Source organism: Thamnophis sirtalis, unplaced genomic scaffold (assembly GCF_051295495.1).
Source record: "Thamnophis sirtalis isolate CommonGarterSnake01/CBP01778 unplaced genomic scaffold, rThaSir2_p1.2 scaffold_13, whole genome shotgun sequence".
Taxonomy (NCBI): Eukaryota; Metazoa; Chordata; class Lepidosauria; order Squamata; family Natricidae; genus Thamnophis; species Thamnophis sirtalis.
This window is the reverse complement of record NW_028261393.1, coordinates 16284491-16299889: the sequence shown is the minus strand read 5'-3', so window position 1 is coordinate 16299889 and position 15399 is coordinate 16284491.

Sequence of the window (15399 nt, the reverse complement as noted above, 5' to 3'; positions counted from 1 at the left end):
CGAATCCCTAGCACTGCATAACGGAGTGAGCTCCCGTGACTTGTCCCAGCTTCTGCCATCTTAGCAGTTCGAAAGCATGTAAAAATGCAAGTAGAAAAATAGGGACCACCTTTGGTGGGAAGGTAACAGCATTCTGTGCGCCTTTTGTGTTTAGTCATGCTGGCCACATGGCCACGGAGACGTCTTTGGACAGCGCTGACTCTTTGGCTTTGAAACAGAGATGAGCACCGCCCCCTAGAGTCAGGAACAACTAGCACATATGTGCAAGGGGAATCTTTACCTTTACCTATGGTTTCCCCATTGACTCTGCCTGTCAGAAAGTTTGCAAAAGGGGATTACAGGACACACACACACACACGGGATGCTGCAATCGTCATAAATGTGAGTCAGTTGTCAAGCATCCGAATATAAATCACATGACCCCCGTGGAGAAGCTGCAAGAGTGGTAAGTGTGGGGAAAATGGTCCTAAGTCATTTTTTTTCAGTGTCATTAAGTGGACTGTTGCAAATCGAGGATTCCTTGAACTCTCTTTGGGGTATATCCATTTCTGGCTTTTCCAGCAACTGAGTTGAGCTCTCTGTTCATTGCTGCAGAAAATTTCCTTCAGGGGCCCTCGTGAAGATCTCTACCATAGATTTTTTTTTTTTTACAAGGAGTATTTTTCAAGGTCATTTCCGCCCTTGTGATTTAATAGGATCTGTATATGATACCCAGGCCATAAGATTCCCCAGGTGAAGTGATATAAAGTCTGTTTATGGCAGTTACTGTATATACTCAAGTATAAGCCTAGTTTTTCAGCCCACTTTTTGGGCTGAAAAAAGCCGACTCGGCTTATACTCGAGTCAGTGAAAAATTTGCCTGAAATGGAGGAGAAAAAGGGGTGGGGCCATGCCGCTGGGTGAGGCTCGTGAATGGCCCGGCGCCCCTGTGAGTTTCCCCTCCCTCTGTTTCAGTTTGCCGCGCAGCGCGCACCGCACCACCACCCCTCCTCACGTTCTAATGTAATGCAGGGCTGTCTTATGATTCCCCTTCCTCCCCCTCCTGCCGCTCTGCAACGATGTCCCACCTCCTCCTTGTTATGGCAAGCAGCCACATAGCTATGTCCCACCTCCTCTGGTACAGTGATCCAATGATAGAAATCACTGTGCCGTGTGTCATAGGAGGCGGGACATCGCTCCCGCGGCAGCACGGGACATCATCATCACAGCGGGACATCAGCATCATGAGGTGAGTGAAGTATTTCATTGAATACACCGCTAGTTTACTGTTTTTCTTTGAAATAAATATTCAAAAACATTATTGGTATCTATTTTTATTTTTGAAATTTACCGGTAGCTGCTGCATTTCCCACCCTAGGCTTATACTCGAGTCAATAACTTTTCCAGTTTTTTGTGGTAAAATTAGGTGCCTCGGCTTATATTCGGGTCGGCCTATACTCGAGTATATACGGTATATGGATACAACATATGTCTGGAGGACTCAGGAAGCTCTCCAAAAGAAGTTTGATTAATCTGTTGCAGGAAAAAACAGACAAAAATCTGGTAGCCCATTTAGAAGCAAATAAAAGAATAGAAGCATAGAGTCACAGGGTTGGAAGGGACCTTGGAGGTCTTCTAGTCCTACCCCTTGCTCAAGGTAGGAAACCTTATAGCAGTGTTTCTCAACCTTGTCAACTTGAAGATGTCTGGACTTCAACTCCCAGAATTCCCCAGCCAGCGAATGCTGGCTGGGGAATTCTGGGAGTTGAAGTCCAGACATCTTCAAGTTGACAAGGTTGAGAAACACTGCCTTATAGCATATGCCTGCAATTTGGCAGTTCGAATCTCACCAGGCTCAAGGTTGACTTGGCCTTCCATCCTTCCGAGGTTGGTAAAATGAGGACCCAGATTGTTGGAGTCAAGAAGCTGACTCTGTAAACAGCTTAGAGGGGGCTGCAAAGCGCTGTAAAGCGATATATAACTCTAAGTGCTATTCTATTGCTATTGCAGGTTGTTTGGAAGATAGGACATGCTCTTAGATCAATGTTTTTCAATTTTGGCAACTGGAAGTTGGGTAGACTTCAATTCCCAGAATTCCCCAGCTAGCACAGCTTTTCTGTGGAAGTTCAAATCCATCCATCCAGGTATTTCTCCACTTTGACGTCAACCTGAAGTCCATCCATCCAGGTGTTTCTCAACCTTGGCCACTTTAAGATAGGTGGACTTCAACTCCCAGAATTCCCCAGCCAGTAGAAATCACAGCATTGATTCTCAGGGACCATCCATTTTGCAATGGATGGACTATGGCTGTGGCTGCAAAATGTAAGCCAATTTCTCGAAGATGTTGCTGGGAACAAGATGCAAATTGTCTTGTTTGTTTATGTGTAAATCCTAGGAAGTTCAATGGGTTTACTCCCACATATTTGTATGTGGATTGTCACATCAGCTGCCTGAACCCCATCATTCGAAAGTAAATCTCACTGATTTGAATATTTCTTTGATATCTAATGCAGGACTTTCTCAACCTTGGGAACTTTAAAAAGTGTGCATGTCGGCATGCTTGGGGAATTCTGGGAATTCTGGGAGTTGAAGTCTGCATATCTTAAAGCTGCCAAGATGCAGAATGAGTAGGGTGTCCAGTTCCTCCCATCTCTACTTTAAAGAGGTCATTGGCTCATCTAACATTTTGGTTGAAAAGACAGAGGAGACCATCTGATCCAGGAGTCCACAATAGATTAACAGAGTTGGAAGGGACCTTGTAGGTCATCTAGTCCAACCCTCCACCCAAGCAGGACACCCTACACCATTTCTGACAAATGGCAGTCCAATCTCTTCTTCTTTTTTTTTTTTTAATAAATGTGTTTTTATTTTTTTCCATTTTCATTTCGTACAGTCACATATATACTGTGCATAACCGGGGCCATATAACATTAAACAATAAACACAGCCATTCCTCTTGTCAACAATACCCCCCAAAATAGAAACCCAATGTACCTCTTCGACCCTCCATACACCCTTTCTTTCACCCCCCTCCAACTTTCCATCTTCCCTCCAACATTCCCCTCTACCCTACTTCCCCTCCCCCTCTACCACTCCTCTCTCCCAGTACACTCCCTCCCTTCCTTCTCACCCTCCCTCCCATCCTCTCTCCCACCCTCTCTACCCCTCTTTCTTCTTTCCAATCTCTTCTTGAAAGCCTCCAGTGATGAAGCTCCCACAACTTCAGAAGGAAAGCCCGTTCCATTGGTTGGTTGATCTCATGGCCCGAAAATGTGTCCTTACTTCAAGGTTGAATCTCTCCTTGTTTAGTTTCCATCCATTATTCCTTGTCTGGCCTTCAGGTGCCTTGGAAAATAGCTTGACCCCTTCCTCTCTGTGGCAGCCCCTCAAATATTGGGAGGCTGCTATCCCTGGTCCTTCTCTTCATTATACTAGCCATTCCCAGTTCCTGCAACCATTCATCATACGTTTAGCCTCCAGTCCCCTGATCATCCTGGTTGCTCTTCTCTGCACTTTTTCTAGAGTCCCAACATCTTTTTTATAGTGTGGTGACCAAAACCTGATGCAGTACTCTAGGTGTGGTCTTACTAAAGTCTTTATAGAGTGGTATTAGTGCCTCACTTGATCTTGATTGAATCCCTCTGTTAATTCAAGTTAGGATTGCATTGGCTTTTTTGGCTGCCGCTGCACACTGTTGGCTCATATTTAACTGGTTGTCCACTAAGGCTCCCAAGATCCCGCTCACAATAGCATCTTCGATAGATGGTCATCTAGCTTTTGCTCATATCCAGCAGAGACTACGCTCCCACCTTCTGGGCCCTTGTTGGCTGGCTTTTATTGTTAGGAAATGGTTTCTAAAGTCCAAAGTTGGCAGAGGACTGGTTTTACATACGAGGAGAAAGGTTGACATCTTGCAAAGAGATCCTGCAAGAAGAGAAAACCACAATAGGTGGGCTATCTGACTACATCTCACAGGCCATAGCAGCTTCCTTTGTAAAACATAGACAGGTGATTTGCAGTCTTTCACTTAGTGACCATTCAAAGTTAAAACAGCACCAGAAAAAGTAACATGACCATTTTTCACTCTTACGACATTGCCGCATCCCCATGGTCATGTGATCAAAATTCACACGCCTGGTAGAGGATCATACTTATGAAGGTTGCAGTGTCCCCTGGTCATTGTTATCATCGTTTGTGACCTTGTGACAAGGAAAGTCAGTGGGGAAGCCCAGAGTCATTCTACAACCGTGTTACCAACTTAACAACCGAGGATTGGGGGTGGCTCGTATGGTTAGGACTCTGGGTTGACAATCAGCAAGCTTGTGTTTGAGACCCAGGTGCTGCTGTGACAGGGCGAGATCTCGTCATTCGCTCCAGCTCCTGCCAACTTAGCAGTTCAAAAGTCAGTGGTTGCAAGTAGATTGATAGGTACCACTTCGGTGGGCACATTAATAAGGATATGAAAGAAACCCTCAACTAGGCAGCCCCTGGGCAATGGTGATGTCACCGGCTAATCCTTTCAAGCCAGAAGTGCTTCGGTGCATGCACTATGTTAGGTAAGCACCCTTTTGGGAGAGCGAGTGTATTCAGAGAAGCGTTGTGAGAGTTATGTTGGAGAACACACAAACCAGCATACAGTGACACTGCAGTTTAAATAGGCTTTTAGTTTCGTGGAAATAGAGGTATCAGAGTCCTTCAAACAGTCCAAGTCATACATGGATAAGACAGTCAGTCATCAATGTCTTTCAGTTAAGGGATAATCCAAACAACATAGTCCATAAACATACAAACAGTCCAGTACTCAAAGTTTGCTAGCAGTTGCAAAACTTACAATAGCTCATGGCACTTTCTAAGAGCCAGTTTCCAAAACACTCAGATCAGATCAGCCCAGCATCTAGCAAAACAGAGAGCTAACAGTCATTCTGGCTTCCTCTTATGGCCGATTGAGGAAAACATAACCAATCACATTTTACAGTATGATTTAAAGAAACAGGTATAGCATTGTTACATGATTTATACATGCCAACCCAACCGTTAGATTATATTCCTAACACACTACATGCATGCACCTAACAGCTGCAGTAATTCACTTAACCACTGTGCAAGAAAGGCCATAAAATGGGGAAAACACTTGATAACTATCTCACTCAGCAAAAGAAATTTTGGACTGAATTGTAGTCCTCAATTGAGGGTTATCTGTTAAGAACTTGCAAAATACATTTCCCCGCAGCCAATGGGGAAGAATCAGGGAATGTTATGATGGCTGTTTGACCCGAGCATCAAAACTCAAAAGGCAGCCTCGAATGCAGGCACTTGGGAGGTATTTTTTAAAAAAATTTAAATATATATTCAGATCATGTCTCGCTGAAAAGCTGAATTTCTGGCAAGCCTTCCTTCCTTCTCTGTCTCCATCCCTCCCACCCCATCCCCCCAGCGTCTGCCCTGACTGTAATCTAAACCATCCGGCTACACGCAAGAAACTGAGTTGCAAACTAGCTCACCAAATTCTAGTCTTTTAGTTATGTAATGCAAGCCGGGTCATTTACTTCAGAGTACACCAACATATGGGGTAAGTCCTGTTAGGTAAGCTCCCCATCGGGAGAGCGAGTCTGTTCAGAGAAGCATTGTGAGAGTTGTGTTGTAGAACACACAAACCAGCATACAGAGACACTGCAGTTTAAATAGGCTTTTACTTCCGTGGAAATAGAGGTATCAGAGTCCATCAAATAGTCCAAGTCATACACGGATAAGACAGTCAGTCATCAATGTCTTTCAGTTAAGGGATAATCCAAATAACATAGTCCAGTATCATATAATCAGTTCAGTACTCAAAGTTTGCTAGCAGTTGCAAAACTTACAATAGCTCACGGCACTTTCTAACAGCCAGCTTCCAAAACACTCAGATCTGATCAGATCAGCATCTAACAAAGAGAGCTAACAGTCATTCTGGCTCCCTCTTATGGCCAATTGAGGAAAACAGCAACCAATCACATTTTACAGTATGATTTAAAGAAACAGGTATAGCATTGTTACATGATTTATATATTGCCAACCCAACCGTTAGATTATATTCCTAGCAAGTCCCAAAGGTGCTTTTTCAAGAGGCAACTGGACTTCCTTTGTTTTTCTTTCAAGACATTTCGCTTCTCATCCAAGAGGCTTCTTTAGTTCTGGGATAAACATGACTCTTTGGGGCAACCATGACCTTGATGACCAAGAATCTCCATAAACACTATTCTTGGGCAATTCAAAGATGCCTTTTCAAGAGGCAACTGGACTTTCTGGTTTTTCTTTGAAGACGTTTTGCTTTTCATCCAAGAAGCTGGATGAGAAGTGATATGTCTTCAACCCCCCCACCCCCCGAAAGTCCAGTTGCCTCTTGAAAAAGCGTCTTTGGGACAACCATGACCTGGATGACTGAGAATCTCCATAGACGTCTGGGTTAAGGTTATCCTAGCTTAAGCACTGGGTATCGGGAAGGTATTTTTCAGCCTCGATTTAATTTTGGGCAAGGAAATAAATGACTTGGTCAATAGGTGGCCATATACATTGATCAAACCTCTAGGGAGATTCTCAGTCATCCAGATGCTTTTTCAAGAGCTGAAGAAGCTTCTTGGATGAGAAGCAAAACGTCTTCAAAGAAAAACCAGAAAGTCCAGTTGCCTCTTGAAAAAGCACTTTGGGGAGATTGACCAAATCAATCAAATCAATTCCACAGATTTCATTAAAATAAAGTGCAGAAGGATTCTACCCCAGAAGTTCTGCAAATTTCCAAAAATTAGATAAGGTTAGATCTACCATCGAAGGCAAACTGAGTGTCAAAGGGATTCTCTTTCTACGCAAACAAGGAAATGCTGGCTGATTTTTGCAATATTGAGATTGTTAAAATGTATCCAGGTAAATGCTTTCTTTATGAAACTTGCAATAATACTTGCCTTCTTTCCCAAGCTAAATAAAATGTCCTGGGCTAAAACATATGAAGAATGGTTGCAGGAATTGGATAGGTCTAGTTTAATTAAAAGAAGGACCAGGGGAGACAAGATAGCAGTGTTCCAATATCTCAGGGGTTGCCACAAAGAAGAGGGAGTCAAACTATTCTCCAAAGCACATGAGGGCAGGACAAGAAGCAATGGGTGGAAACTAATCAAGGAGAGAAGCAACTTGGAATTAAGGAGAAATTTTCTGGCAGTTAGAACAACTAATCAGTGGAACAGCTTGTCTCCAGAAGTTGTGAATGCTCCAACACTGGAAATCTTTAAGAAGATTTGAAAGATGAAATGGTATAGGGCTTCCTGCCTAGGCAGGGGGTTGGACTAGAAGACCTCCAAGGTCCCTTCCAACTCTGCTATTGTATTGTATTGCTGGGCGGGTATCTAATAATAAATTGTATTTTACATCCATGTCTTCTTCTGAATGATTGGTGGAATCTGGAGGTCCCAGTTTTGAGGGGAGGGGCAAGGGTTATTATACTCGGACCCATTGATACACAGATTCTATATTATCAAACGTGGGATTGGGAAAAATTATTAGTTAAATGAGAATCTACATATGTAAAAATGGCTCTGTGTGTGTGTGTGTGTGTGTGTGTGTGTGTGTGTTCCATCATAACTCTCAAATGCCTCAAGCAATTTCAACCAAATTTGGTCCACAGTTGACTTACCCTCTGGAAACAAATACTGTGGGGGTAAGACACCCCTAACACCCCTCGGGGTGTGTGTTCTGTTATGATTCAGCCTGTTGTGCTTTCAAATGGATTCTACTGTACTGCCGTAAAATGGCTTCTACTGTACAGCACAGTGGAGTTGCCAGGCTTCACAGTACTCCACATGTGGGCTCCCTCTAGTAAGGGGGAAAATCCAACATTAGAAATTACGTTTGGTCCGGACATTTTCCCCCTATAAATAAATACCCGGGCAACATTTAATGATGTTAAATATAATTAACTATTATTACTCTCCAGACACGTAATTACTCTTATTTAAATTGTTATTAAACATATTTCATCTTGTTCTCTTCCTGTCATGCTAACCAGAACTTTGGAAGAACTTTGGAGGGCTCTGTACTCCCACGTTTTTGGGGATCTCACCAGCAATTCTGGGGCCAAGGATTGTGTGTGTGTGTGTGTGTGTGTGTGTGTGTGTGTGTGTGTGTGTGTGTGTGTGTAAGAGGCAAATTTGGATTAGTCCTTTGTTTTGTTGCCAGCTGTTCAGAGGAAAAACACCTGGCCTGACTGCTTCTGTCAATAGTGGCTGCCAGTGGAGAAATCAGCAGGTAATAAGAGTTCAAGGTAAAATATAAAGCAATGATTCCTGCAAACAAGGCATAGCTGATAGCGCAAAGATATATATGTATATATCTTCCAGTTGAGTTTCTCTTGATAGCTACAAGGACACACCCAGGCAGCCTGTCTGACAACAATATGAAAGCGGCTTGCCGTTCTCTACTTCCTGTTACAGGTTGTCCTCGACTTACGACCACAGCCGAGCCCAACACTTCTGTTGCTAAGCAAGACAGTTAAGTGAGGTTTGCCCCATTTTACGATCTTTCGGGTCACGAGTGGATCCCGGGACCTGTGACGTTGGTAACACAATTGTTAACTGAATCTGCTTCCCCCTTCATTCTGTTTGTCAGAAGGGATCACATGACCCCCCCGGGGGGGGCAGGGCAACCGTCATAAATATGAGTCACTTGCCAAACATCTGAATTTTGATCATGTGACCACAGGGAGGCTGCAATGGCTGTCAGTGTGAAAAATGATCAGAAGTCTTTTTTTTTTTTCCAGTGCAGTTGTAACTTTGAACAAACTGCCGTAAGTTGAGGACAGCCTGTACTTCATTCCTTGGTTTGGTGCACAGCCTAAGTATTTCTTACTGGTCTCCCTTCTAAATGCTAACCATACTGCCTCCGTTGAGGTTGGCTTGGAGAGACAATGAAAATGAGAACATTCTCCCACACCCCTTGCTAATGTCACAACTACTTTCAGTGAAACGGAAATAAATCCAGGAGATGCCAAATGCATCCTGTTTTTAAATCCCTAGTGGTAGCAAAAGCTCAGGGGTGTCAAACTCAAGCCCCACAGGCCACATCTGGCCTGCAGGGCGCTTAAATCTGACCCGTGAGGACGGTTCCACCACAAAACCGCGGTAGACAAAAGCGCGCTCGACGAAAGCGCGTACGTGACGTCATCATAGCGCGGCGAAAACATCGCGCTGTGATCGATAAATGTAAAATTAAAGCGAAAACCTTACCCTAACCCCCCCAAACCTAACCCTAACCCTAAACCTAACCCTTAACCTAACCCTAAACCTAACCCTAAACCTAATCCTTAACCTAACGCTAACCCTTAACCTAATGCTAAACGTAACCCTAACGCTCTAAACCTAACCCTAACCCTTAACCTAACCCTAACCCTAACCCTAAACCTAACCCTTACCTTTATGTGATTCGGCTTGCTTTAATTTTATTTTTATTTCAATTTTTAATTTTTTCCGTCGCGCTGTGATGACGTCAAATGTGCGCTTTCGTCGAGCGCGATTTTGTCCTCCGCGGTTTTGACGGGTCACATTCGCGATAAACAGAAATAATACCTCTTCCTCCTAATCAAATCAAAGTTTTATTATGGCTATCAGACCAACAGGAACAAACACAAAAAAATAAGAAAAAATGGAAGACGTGTAAGAGAAGGGAAATTAATGCAGATTTTCCAGCTCCAAACAGAGATGCAGCATACACACAGAAATGCAAAATTGTGCAACCGCAAAGGACCCTATTGAACAATGGCCAGGCCGGGGAGGGGAGGGGGAGGGCAACAAAGTCACATGCTCTGCCAAGAAATTCTCTCCTGGTACATAATGTTAGTACATGGGCAGTGTTTGTAGTACATTGAGAGCTGCCCAGGGTTACTCTCAATGTACTCCAGCGATGCCAGAATAAAATTAAATAAATGTTCACTCGGAATGCCAAATGCCTGATAAACTTGCAGAAATTGTGGACTCTAACCAGCCAAAGCGAAATGTCACTGGGGGCTCTGAGTCATCCAGGTCATGGTTGTCCTAGAGGTGCTTTTTTTCAAGAGGCAACTGGACTTCCTGGTTTTTCTTTTGAAGACGTTTCACTTCTCATCCAAGAAGCTTCTTCAGCTCTTCGGAGGAAGACGTTTCTTGGATGAGAAGTGAAACGTCTTCAAAGAAAAACCAAGAAATCCAGTTCCCTCTTGAAAAAAGCTCCTTTGGGTCACCCATGGCCTAGATCAGTGTTTCTCAACCTTGGCAACTTGAAGATGTCCGGACTTCAACTCCCAGAATTCCCCAGCCAGCATTCGCTGGCTGGGGAATTCTGGGAATTGAAGTCCAGACATCTTCAAGTTGCCAAGGTTGAGAAACACTGGCCTAGATAACTGAGAATCTCCATCAACACTATTCTTGGGCAATCCAAAGGTGCTTTTTCAAGAGGCAACTGGACTTCCTTTGTTTTTCTTTGAAGACATTTTGCTTCTCATCCAAGAAGCTTCTTCAATTCTGGGACAAGCATGACCCTTTGGGGCAACTATGACCTGAATGACTGAGAATCTCCATTAAACACTATTCTTGGGGCAATCCAAAGGTGCTTTTTCAAGAGGCAACTGGACTTTCTGGTTTTTCTTTGAAGATGTTTTGCTTTTCATCCAAGAAGCTGGATCAGAAGTGAAGCGTCTTCAAAAAAAATAGAAAGACCAGTTGCCTCTTGAAAAAGTATCTTTGGGACAACATGACCTGGATGACTGAGAATCTCCATAGACGTCTGGGGTAAGGTTGTCCTAGCATAAGCACTGGGTATCGGGAAGGTATTTTCCAGCCTTGATTTAATTTTGGGCAAGGAAATAAGGTTCCACCACAAAACCGCGGTAGACAAAAGCGCGCTCGACGAAAGCGCGTACGTGACATCATCACAGCGCGACGAAAACATCGCGCTGTGATTGGTAAATGTAAAATTAAAGCGAAAACGTTACCCTAACCCCACAAACCTAACCCTAAACCTAACCCTAAACCTAACCCTTAACCTAACCCTAAACCTAACCCTAAACCTAACCCTTAACCTAACGCTAGACCTAACGCTAACCCTTAATCTAACGCTAAACCTAACCCTAACGCTCTAAACCTAACCCTAACGCTCTAAACCTAACTCTAACCCTTAACCTAACCCTAACCCTAAACCTAACCCTTACCTTTATGTGAATCGGCTTGCTTTAATTTTATTTTTATTTCAATTTAATTTATTTTTAATTTTATTTGTCGCGCTGCTGATGACGTCACGTACGCGCTTTGATCGGGCGCACTTTAGTGGACCGCGGTTTTGACGGGTCACGAGGAAATAATTCACTTGGTAAATTGGTGGCCATATACATTGATCAAATCTCTAGGGAGATTCTCAGTCATCCAGGTCATGGTTGTCCCAAAGATACTTTTTCAAGAGGCAATTGGACTTTCTGTTTTTTTTTTCTTTTCTTTGAAGACGTTTCACTTCTCAACCAGCTTCTTGGATGAAAAGCAAAACATCTTCAAAGAAAAACCAGAAAGTCCAGTTGCCCCTTGAAAAAGCAGCTTTGGATTGCCCAAGAATAGTGTTTAATGGAGATTCTCAATCATTCAGGTCATAGTTGCCCCAAAGGGTCATGCTTGTCCCAGAACTGAAGAAGCTTCTTGGATGAGAAGCGAAATATCTTCAAAGAAAAACCAGAAAGTCCAGCTACCTCTTGAAAAAGCACCTTTGGGACGGTTCCACCACAAAACCGCGGTAGACTAAAGCACGCTCGACGAAAGCGCGTACGTGACGTCATCACAGTGCGACGAAAACACCACGCTGTGAGCGGTAAACTTAAAATTAACGCGTAAATCTAAACCTAACCCCCCCAAACCTAACCCTAAACCTAACCCTAAGCCTAACCCTTAACCTAACCCTAAACCTAACCCTAACCCTTAACCTAACGCTAAACCTAACGCTAACCCTTAACCTAACCCTAAACCTAACCCTAACGCTTAACGTAACCCTAAACCTAACCCTAACCCTTAACCTAACCCTAACCCTAGCCCTAAACCTAACCCTTACCTTTACGTGAATCGACTTGCTTTAATTTTATTTTAATTTTAATTTAATTTATTTTTAATTTTATTTGTCGCGCTGCTGATGACGTCACGTACGCGCTTTGATCGGGCGCACTTTAGTGGACCGCGGTTTTGACGGGTCACGCTTTGGGACAGCCAAAGCAAATAATCTGTGTAGAAAGTTTCCCCTCTGCTTCAAACTGCCCTCCTCCCCTTGAAACACTGGCCTATGAAAAAAAAATGTTAATTCTTTGTTGGCGCAGGAGAGATGGTAAGAAACAGGCTTCGCCCAGTCTCCTGACTATTCAACCCTCTACACAGATAGAATCCTATTTCAAAACCAGAGACAGCCGGGTGGGACAATGGAGAGAAGGATGATTAATTCACGGCACAGCCAAGCATTGCAAACCTGGAAGAGTCTGGGTTGCAAACTTCATACAAATCTAAATCCCATGATGATTTAGAGCAGGGGTCCCCAACCCAGGTCTGTGGAATACCAGTCCATGGCCTGCCGGCAGCCGGACCATGCAAACAAGCGAAGTCCCATCCCCGGGATACAGGCAGCATGCAAAACCATGGCCCCACCGGTCTGTGAAAAAACCTCTCACCACGGAATCAATCCCTGGTGCCCAAAAGGTTGGGGGCCACTGATTTAGAGCAGGGGTGTCAAACTTGATTTCATTGAGGGCCGCATCAGGGTTTTGGACCTCAGGGGGGTTGGGCATGGATGGGGTGGGCGTGGCCAGATCAATGTCACTCGTGTCGGGGGTACCCGTGATGGCTGATGCTAAGGCAGTGTTTCTCAACCTTGGCGACTTTAAGTCCTGTGGACTTCAACTCCACCTTTAGGGGGGGGCAAAGACAGTGTGGTCAAACAATCTTTTGCTGTTTCCAGGGTGGCTCTGTGGCCCAGATCTAAGCACCTCTGGGCCAGATGCGGCCCGCGGGCCTTGAGTTAAACATCCCTGATTTAGAGGAAAGCAACCAGCTTTTTCAGCGTTATTTGCACTTCCGGAAGTATCCAGAAACTGTGGTATTAAAAAGTGGAAACTTTCTTTTCAAAGAGCCAGAGCATTGGATCAGTTTAACACAACCGAGCAATTACATAAAAACACACAAATCCTAGAAAATCCCAGGTCATCTGGAATCTTGCAAAACTATTGCTCTGTGTGGCATGGGGTGACAAGAATAAATATTTATCCCAAAAGTCAGTAAGTTTATCTGGCCCCAGGACAGGTAAATTAAGGGCACCCTCTCAATGCCAAATAGGGAGACTCGGAGCCTTAAAAAGCTTTGTTCGAAACACCGAACAATTATAAAAGAATGCAAAATAGATTTAGTGGCTTCCTCTTCTTTTTCCTTAGCTCTAGCTTCCAATTTCCTCAGCTTGCCACTTCCGACCCCTTTTCTGTGTTCTGCATAATGCTGCACACTCTAAAATGGAACAGTTGCGATCGGGATACATATAGGTGGCAAAATCTGTGATATAAGACTTTTGATATGAGTATTTTTATTCACCTAGCACTGCATAGGACAGGGGTGTCAAACTCAATTTCATTGAGGGCCACATCGGGGTTGTGTTTGATCTGGGGGTGGGTGGGCGTGGCCAGCTTGACATCAGTCATGTCGGGGGCACCTGTGGTGGCCCAGGCACTCTGCCAGCGAAAATGGGCTTTCAATGTCCTGTCCTCTCTCCTCTCCCCTCCCCCCTCCTCTGATGGGTCGTGGTTCCTCTGCCAGCGAAAATGGGCTCCCAATCTCCGTTTTCAGCTCGGACTGCTCCTGCAACCCTCTGCCAGAGAAAATGGAGCTCAGGAGGGCTGCACACAGAGGGTTGCAGGAGGCAGATTGGGAGCCCATTTTTGCTGGCAGAGGCACCACGGGCCGCCACAGGTGGGGAATAGCAATAGCAGTTAGACTTATATACCGCTTCATAGGGCTTTCAGCCCTCTCTAAGCGGTTTACAGAGTCAGCATATTGCCCCCAACAACAATCCGGGTCCTCATTTTACCCACCTCGGAAGGATGGAAGGCTGAGTCAACCTTGAGCCGGTGAGATTTGAACAGCCGAACTGCAGAACTGCAGTCAGCTGAAGTAGCCTGCAGTGCTGCACTTAACCACTGCGCCACCTCAGGGAAGGGAGAGGAGGGGAGAGGAGAAGGGACGGGACAGGACAGGACAGAATAGAATTTCTTTATTGGCCAAGTGTGATTGGATACACAAGGAATTTGTCTCCGGTGCATAGCTTGTGTTGCTACAAGAGATGGAAACAAGCTTGTATCTGTAATCGGATAACAAGGAGGATAACCAACAGGGTGATGTGAGAGGATTACATTGGATTTTGATTGGAGGTTTAAGAATTCTCAATCCCTAAATTGGCTTTCCCCAAACTGCTGCTTAAATCAATGAGTTTCAGTTAGAGGTACTACTATCCTGAGCAGGCATATACTTGCAATCTGTGGGAAATCAGCCCTGTGATCCAGAGGAACCGCAGTTCACAAGAGATTAACTTAAATGCTTGCCAAGGGCCTTATGATTTACAGTTTTTATGGTTAGACAGGATAAACTATAGAAAGAAGAGAGTGATGTTCTAACCAGAGATAAGAGATACATTTATAACAGTAGCTGTAACTTTCTGTAAAGAAGATCAGAAACTACTTTGTTGTATTTATTTTTCTACTGTTTTTACTTTTCTTCTTTTCCTGAATTTTTAGCTTTGTTTAGCCCTTTGTTTTTTATTAGTTTTATCTTCCTTTTTTAAAAAAATATGTTAATAAAAATTATTAAAGTTGTTATATATAATTTCCATTACCCAACAGGGAAAAAAGAAAAGAAAAAATGTTTAGAAGTTATAATATTTATGCAGTTAACTTACCAAGCACATCTAAATTATATTAAAGTAACCAAAATAGATTGTGTAGGTAAAGGATGTAGGGTCTCCTGCTTGAGCGGGGTTGGACTAGATGACCTATAAGGTCCTTCCAACTCTGTCAATCTGTTCAATCTGTTACATCTTTACAATCCCCAAGGCATGTCACAACTTTTGAGCACCCCTAATGTTTGGAAATTTAAAGTTGAAAAATTTGACACGCCTTACCAAGCAAGGCTGTTGTTAAGAGAGTGGCACCCAATTATACCAAATTTTTACCACGATTGTTAACTGAATCACTGCAGTCATTAAGTGACTCGCATGGCCACTAAGCAAATCCAGCTTTCCCCATTGGCTCTGCTTGTTGGAAATCAACTGGAAAGGTCTTACGTGACAATCACATGGTCCTGGGACGCTAAAAACCATTCTAAATACCTGCCAGTTGCCAAGTGCCCGAATTTGAATCACATG